Below are 7,533 nucleotides of genomic sequence, written 5' to 3'. Positions count from 1 at the left end.
ACAGAGAAACAGATACACAGACAGACAGAGAAACAGATACACAGGCAGACAGAGAAACAGATAGACAGATAAACAGATACACAGGAAGACAGAGAAACAGATACACAGACAGAGAGAGAAACAGACACACAGACAGACAGAAAAAGGGTTAGACAGACAAACAAACAAAAACAGCGACAGAGAGAGAATAGCAAAAAGTAACAAAACAAAACAAAAAACACAGTTGCCATCACCCTCCACACACACACACACACACAGAGCAATTCCTCAAGTAATAAACCAAGAATCTGCAATCTACACCTTTCTACCCCCAACATATTGCAATCCGGCTTATTGTGACATGGAAAATGACAGATTGCAAAGCTATTGAAGCGTTGAGAGGGAGAATTGAACCTTTACAACGGGTTCAGCGGAGGAAAGGGAACGAGAAGGGAGGGAAAATATAAAGTATAAATACAAAAGGAATTAGATAAAAATTGCATTAGAAAAATGATAAGCGATATACGAAAGTAAAATGGTATATTGTAACCGAAGATAAGAGAGGATATTGCAATCGAGAGAAAATGGACTGTTTTACCTCCGGTTAGTTGAAGAAGTGATATGAGATAAATGTCATGGAAACGAAAAGGTCAAATGTAAAGGAGGAAAAACAATGAAAGATTTATATACACATATTTCTCTCTCTCTCTCTCTCTCTCTCTCTCTCTCTCTCTCTCTCTCTCTCTCTCTCTCTCTCTCTCTCTCTCTCTCTCTCTCTCTCTCTCTCTCTCTCTCTCTCCCTCTCTCGGTTTTACTTCGTCCGCCATTATGACTTCTAGACTCAACAAGGTTTCGCCAAGATCAAGTCTAATTAAACCTTGGATATTACCTTCTGTGATCTTAATGTCAATCTCGTTAATTTGGTTAGTTCTTTTAATTAATAATTGAATGTAAACGACGACGGTGAATAGATTAGATCTAGCCAGAGTTTTTCTTTAAACATGAAAAAGACATTTTTCTCACGTTAGGTGTTCAGTTGCGTTATTGATATAGTTGGTCAAATAAACGGGTATAATGTTTGGGATAGATTTTAATTTTTTTAAATTTCCAACAACATTATCATGTGCAGATGTATAGGATCTTACGGAGAGAAACATGTACACATAAATACATATTCTTATTGTTTCTTTGCATGATAGTTTGTTAGTTTGTTCTTGTAGTTACTACGATTCTGAATCATTTTGCACAACTCATTTCATTATTACACGTAAGTTAATCCCAACTTTTCTTTTAAAGTTAATTATTATCATTTTTATGTAGTTTTAAAATGTTTATTGTTTCCCACTTCAGTGAATCCGAAGTGCATGAAAGTTATCAATATAGAAAGTTACTGATTAAGAATAAAGCGTTTAAATTCTGTTTCTTATTACAACGAACTGTGCTGTTTTCTGCATTTTCAAGGAGTAAGTATCATTTGATTAGCTGATTCCACTCTATGTGTTCGCAAGTATTATTTTCATTGATAATTTACTCTAAAATACTTTAAACATATGAAAATTTTGTTAAAATTGTGCGAGGCCCGACCCAACCACTATTTATATATACGGACATGCATATACATAGAAATAAATGATTATCCGTCTATCTATTATGATAGATATACATTTATCTATCTATCTCTTCGGTTGATACGCATGTCTAGACATATATAAAACACAGACCGGACGTAGTTATTCAAAACAATTAGCAACCAATTCATTGAAAAAAACATCTGCTAATCTTTGATTTATATAAATAAAAAAACACTTAACTAATTCATAAAAAAGTTCAGTCTCACATCCGCTAATCTTTATTTTATATAAATAAAAAACACTTAGCAACCAATTAATTAAAAAAAAACAGTCTCACATCCGCTAATCTTTAATTTATATAATTAAAAAAACACATCAAATAATTCATAAAAAAATTCAGTCACACATCCGCTAATCTTTAATTGATATAAATAAAAAAAACACTTAGCAACCAATTCATTTAAAGAATCAGTCTCACATCCGCTAATTTTTATTTTATATAAATAAAAAAAACACAGCAACCAATTCATTATAAAAGCTCAGTCTCACATCCGCTAATCTTTTTATATAATTAAAAAACACTTATCAACTAATTCATAAAAAAAATCAATCACACACCCGCTAATCTTTAATTGATATAAATAAAAAAACAGCAACCAATTCATAAAGAAGCTCAGACTCACATCCGTTAATCTTTACTATATATAAATAAAAAACACTTAGCAACCAATTCATAAAAAAACTCTAATCTTTACTATAAATAAATAAAACGCATTCCAACCCTTTTTTTCACACATCCACTCCAGATCAATCAAGTTTCAGGGAAGAATCGAGTCCAGAATGAATCTCTATCTTTGAAGCTATTCCACACTCGAGAGTTTTCATGCCTCACGTCCGCTCCCTCCGATAAGAACATCACAGTAAGAGGCAATCAAGAGATAGAACAACTTGCAGCGTTATACGACACCTAATCCTCGAGATAAGAGATAATCCACACGGCGAAATGAGAAGAGAGAGAGAGAAGGGAGGGGGGGGGAGAGGAAGAATAAAAAAAAAAAGATAAAAGATCCCCAGAGATAAGGGAGAGGGAAAATGACGAAGAGGAAGGAGGTGGCTCTGAACCACACACGTTTCGAGACAAAGCGAGACAGATCTTTCACGTTTCTGTTTTTTTTCTTCTTCTTCTTTTCTTTTCTTTTCTTTTCTTTTTTGGAGGGATGGGGAGCTTTGTTTTCTCTCGGCCTCCTTTTCTTAGCTTTTCTGTTCGTCTGGTTTCGTTGCATTGCTTTTTTTTTTCTTTTAATCTCTCTCTCTCTCTCTCTCTCTCTCTCTCTCTCTCTCTCTCTCTCTCTCTCTCTCTCTCTCTCTCTCTCTCTCTCTCTCTCTCTCACTTCTCTCTCCTCTTTCTCCTCTCTCTGTCTATCTATCTATCTATCTATTTATCTGACTATCTCTATCTATTTATCTGTGTATCTTTCTCTATCTCTCCCTCTCTCTCTCTCTCTCTCTCTCTCTCTCTCTCTCTCTCTCTCTCTCTCTCTCTCTCTCTCTCTCTCTCTCTCTCTCTCTATCTATCTCTCCCTCTCTCTCTCTTTCAATCTATCTACCTATCTACCAATCTATCTCTACCCCCACCCCCCTCCACTCTCTCTCTCTCTCTCTCTCATTATCTTTCTCATTATCTTTCTCATCTTCGAAATGAGAAAGAGAGACACAGGAAGGAGGACAGACAGCCACCAGACGCCCCGAGAAAGACCAGAAGAACAATACTCTATCGACAACCGCGGAAACCGTTGGGGGAAATACAGTGCTATGTTCGAGGGGGCGTCACGTCCGCCACGTCCCGGGATGTGTTGAGTGAGAGGGACTAATGAAACGGGAGAGGGATGGGCGTGTGGGCGGGATAGGCTGGTGGGGGCGGGATAGGCTGGTGGGGGCGTCGAGGGTAGCGGGGTGGGGTGGGGGGGAGGTAAAGATGGTGTGGGCGTCGAGGGTGGGGGTGTGGGGTGGGGGTAAAGAGGGTTGTGGTTGTGTGGGTGGTTAGACAAAGAAGTGTGTTTGTGTGGGTGGTTAGACAAGGAAGTGTGATTGTGTGCGTGGTTAGATAAGGAAGCTTGTTTATGTGGGTGGTGTCTGTGTGGGCGTGGAAGGTGGCATAACATGTTTGTGTGGCTGTGGAGGTCGAAATAATACTGATATGGAAGGTGAGAAAGGTCATGTATGCCTTGATGCTTCTGTGGATGTGAAGAGTGAAATAATCTAAATTATACGTTTTTGCTGTTGTTTGTGTGGGTTATGAAACATGTATGGTTGGGTGTTTGTGTGTAAGTGGAGGGTGAAAAATCCTGTTTATAGATGTATCTGTCCGGATGTGGAGGCTAAAATAACTCGTTTGGGTGAAAACTGAGGTAAAACAAAAACAAAAACAAAAAAAAAACAAAAAACAAAAAAAAAAGTTTATGTGGGTCTGGCAATACAAGAAAGGTATGGGAAGATGTATTTGTTTGTGCGGATGTGTGAGGGAGAGTATATCTATGTGGGCGAAGCGGAGAATCTATATTTATGTGGATATCGAGCTACAAATTATGTTGTGTTTTTGTATATGTAACTATGTGATTGTCTTTTGGGAGAATTTTCAAGAGAGAGAAATGTTGCATGCATGTACATTCAGTCCATTTCAAATTAGACAATACTAAAGGATAATCAACATTTCCATATTCAACATTCCCATATTTTACACTGTTTTATTACATGCAAATATCCGCTGTGTGGTAATAATGATTTTAAAAATATGGTATCTATTGACCACAAATGCCATCCATGGATATAACTGAAACATAAGCTTCCCATCAAAATAGTTTGATAAAAGCTTTTCGATAAAATGACCTGCATAACGACAAGCTACAGTCATCAAAGGGTGGATTTAATTAGACCAATTTGCATAATTCGTATCTCCCATTATATATACCTGCCCCCTCCCCCCCTTCACTCATAGCGAGCACACATATGAAAAACATATAAACTTGTAAAGAAAAATAATAATTACCTATTCACAGACTAATATGAAAATAGATTTTTAAAAATTACATACTTATAGACCTACTATTGAAAACAAATAAGAAAAATAAAAGCTATCTGTATATTGACTTACCAGAAACAACGGATTTTCAAAGAATAACTACTGTATATTTATAGAAGTACTGAAATTAGAGATAAGGGAGTAGAGATTAGTTCTAATCTAATTTATTCTCCCAAGTTATCCTTCTTGCATCAGCTTATCTATCTTTTATTCCGTAGTCCATAGTTCACAGACTTAAAATAAGGGATAGTGAGGATATAATCTCTTTACGAGTAAGTGGTTGTAATGCTAAAAAAGGAGGATAGTGAGGATATAATCTCTTTACGAGTAAGTGGTTGTAATGCTAAAAAAAGGAAGTTAAATCGCTTATGTAAATACGATGTAGAACTTCACTCTTGTCCTTCTGTAGATGTGAAACTTATCTAACAGGCTTAGAACCTTGAAGGAAACTCGGATACATTTTGCGAAGTGCGAAGTTGTCTCTCTGAATTGGGTCTATTCAAAGCCTATTAGTTAATCCCACTTAGAGAGCTGAAACCCGATAATTAGATTCGCTATTCAGGGAGGATTAGTGGTATTTGGGACCAGAAATTGTTAATAGTTCACTCGATCTCTGAACAACTTATGTACCATATGTTGGATTCATGTTTACGTTATGTTTTGTTGTTGTTGTTTCATTTGATATTAAATGCGGAATAATGTATTTAATTTTATTTTATTTAATTAGGTTCAGTTCTTTTATATTTGCATTTGGATTCTATTTTAGAAGAAAGCGTGGCTGTTATAGTATCAGTGTTTGAATGATAATGTACTGTATTATCTATCCTCATATGATACAGAAACTTATAATCATAAGCTTGGAATTATTGTCGATAATCATTTGTTTCTAATCTAAAATTTTATTGAAAGCAGCTTTTATGAGATTCTTGTGCATTTCAAAATCAATTGTTATTATTATTATTATTATTATTATTATTATTATTATTATTCCTGTCTCTCTGCGGAATATTTCCAAGACTCATATGAATCTTTTTGTCGGGATACAGAGTGGGAAATATACTTCGTAGCTTAAAGGTTTTAGATTATTTTTGCACTATAATCTTTATATCACACTGATTAGTATTTTGAATAAGAGTAAGTAGATGTTCGGAGTTTCAAAATTTTATGGTTTGTATAGTCTAGGACTTGAAAAACGTCTTGCTATTTTTATTCTTGTTGACTGATGACTGAAATAATTTAGTTTTTGTCTTTCATTTTTATTTCTTGTAAATTAGTTGAGCAGAGCATATATATATCGGGCAAATGTGATATTCATTTACAGTCTAAATAAACAATTTGAGCAGTAAGAATTGATATTGACTAACAAACAAAGCTACAAACCAATTTCTAGTTTTGCCTGAGGTTATTTAACTGTTTTATGTACTTCAGAGATTTCCTTTTCAGTTTTGTCCTAAATTCCTCACCACTTGTAATTGAAAACCGTACACGCACGCATATACATACACACACGCATACACACAGAGAGAAATTTGATGATCAATAAACACATAAACACACATATACTTCACATACACACATTCACGTATACATAAACATACACGTTTGTGATCGCATGAGAGAAAGAGACGTTATATAAAATAAATTAATAAATAAATAAATATATTCAACAGAAGTCTCAAAATATATATCTGTGTCCGGGATGCCAGTGTTCTGTGTAGGCATACGTGTGTTTGGAGTAATATATGCGCGTGGTTTGATTGCGCCATCCTTATCATTAATAATCATGTTCCTCATCTGTCTTATGAAAGGCTACAGTATCTTGTATGTATGCGTGTGAGGAAGCATCTCAGGGCTATTTGCTATTCACCTGTTGGAGGAGGTTCATTAGTGAGTCAGGTAAGGGGATGGGGAGGGGAGGAGGAGTTAAGGGGAGGGGTGAGGGGAAGGGATGAATGACCAGGGGAAGGGGAAGGAGAAGGGAGGAAGGAAGGGAAAGGGAGGAGGAATCAGGGGGAGTGGAAAGGAAAAAAGGGTCGGGGGGGGAGGGAGAGGGGGGTAAGGGGTTGTGGGGAGGAGAGGAGGAGAAAAGCGAACTGTGCCAAGAAGAGATAAAGAGAATACGAGAAGGATGAAGGAAATGAAAGAGAAAACGGAAAGGGAAGAAGAGTAGGAAGAGAGAAAAGGTAGAAGAAAATGAATATCGAACAGAGGAAGAGAACAAGCAGAGAGAAAACTTAAGTATAAAATAGTAGAAGAGAAATCTCAGGAAAAAAAAAAGTACAGAAGAGAGAAGAGCAAAAAAAAAATAAGATGATGTAACGAGGGGGAAAAGAGGTAGGGTTAAAAAGGAGGAAGGAGAGGCAGGAAGGCAGGAGGGAGCAAAAATTAATTAACTCTATACTAGTTTATTGTGGGTCGAGGGGTCGATATTAAGAATACAGATTTGTCCTCTCACGTTATCACAACAGCCCATAGAGCAAGGGGAAGTAAGGCAGAAAAGCGTAAAATGTAATCAAAGCCAGTTGAGGGGAGATATGATGAAAGAGTGTAAACGAGACGGGAGGGGAGAGGATAAGCAGACGAGGAAATGAATATTTAAAGAAAGAGGGAGAAAGATAGAGAGAGAGAGAGGGAGAGAGACAGACAGACAGAAAGAGAGCGTGAGACAAAGGGAGGAAAGAAGAGAGACAGAGGAAGGGAGAGAGGGAGGAAAGAAGAGAGACAGAGGAAGGGAGAGAGGGAGGAAAGAAGAGAGACAGAGACATAGAGAAAAAAAGAATGAAAGGAAGCAAGAAAGAAAGAGTCAGAGAATGAGAAACACAGGGAGGCAGAGAGAGAGAGAGACGCATTAATATCCTGAATGAAGACCTAAATGCAAGTGATAAAAGAGCAGGTAAGGCGTGG

Source organism: Penaeus vannamei, chromosome 3 (genome assembly GCF_042767895.1).
Source record: "Penaeus vannamei isolate JL-2024 chromosome 3, ASM4276789v1, whole genome shotgun sequence".
NCBI lineage: Eukaryota > Metazoa > Arthropoda > Malacostraca > Decapoda > Penaeidae > Penaeus > Penaeus vannamei.
Note: the sequence above shows the minus strand (reverse complement) of the source record.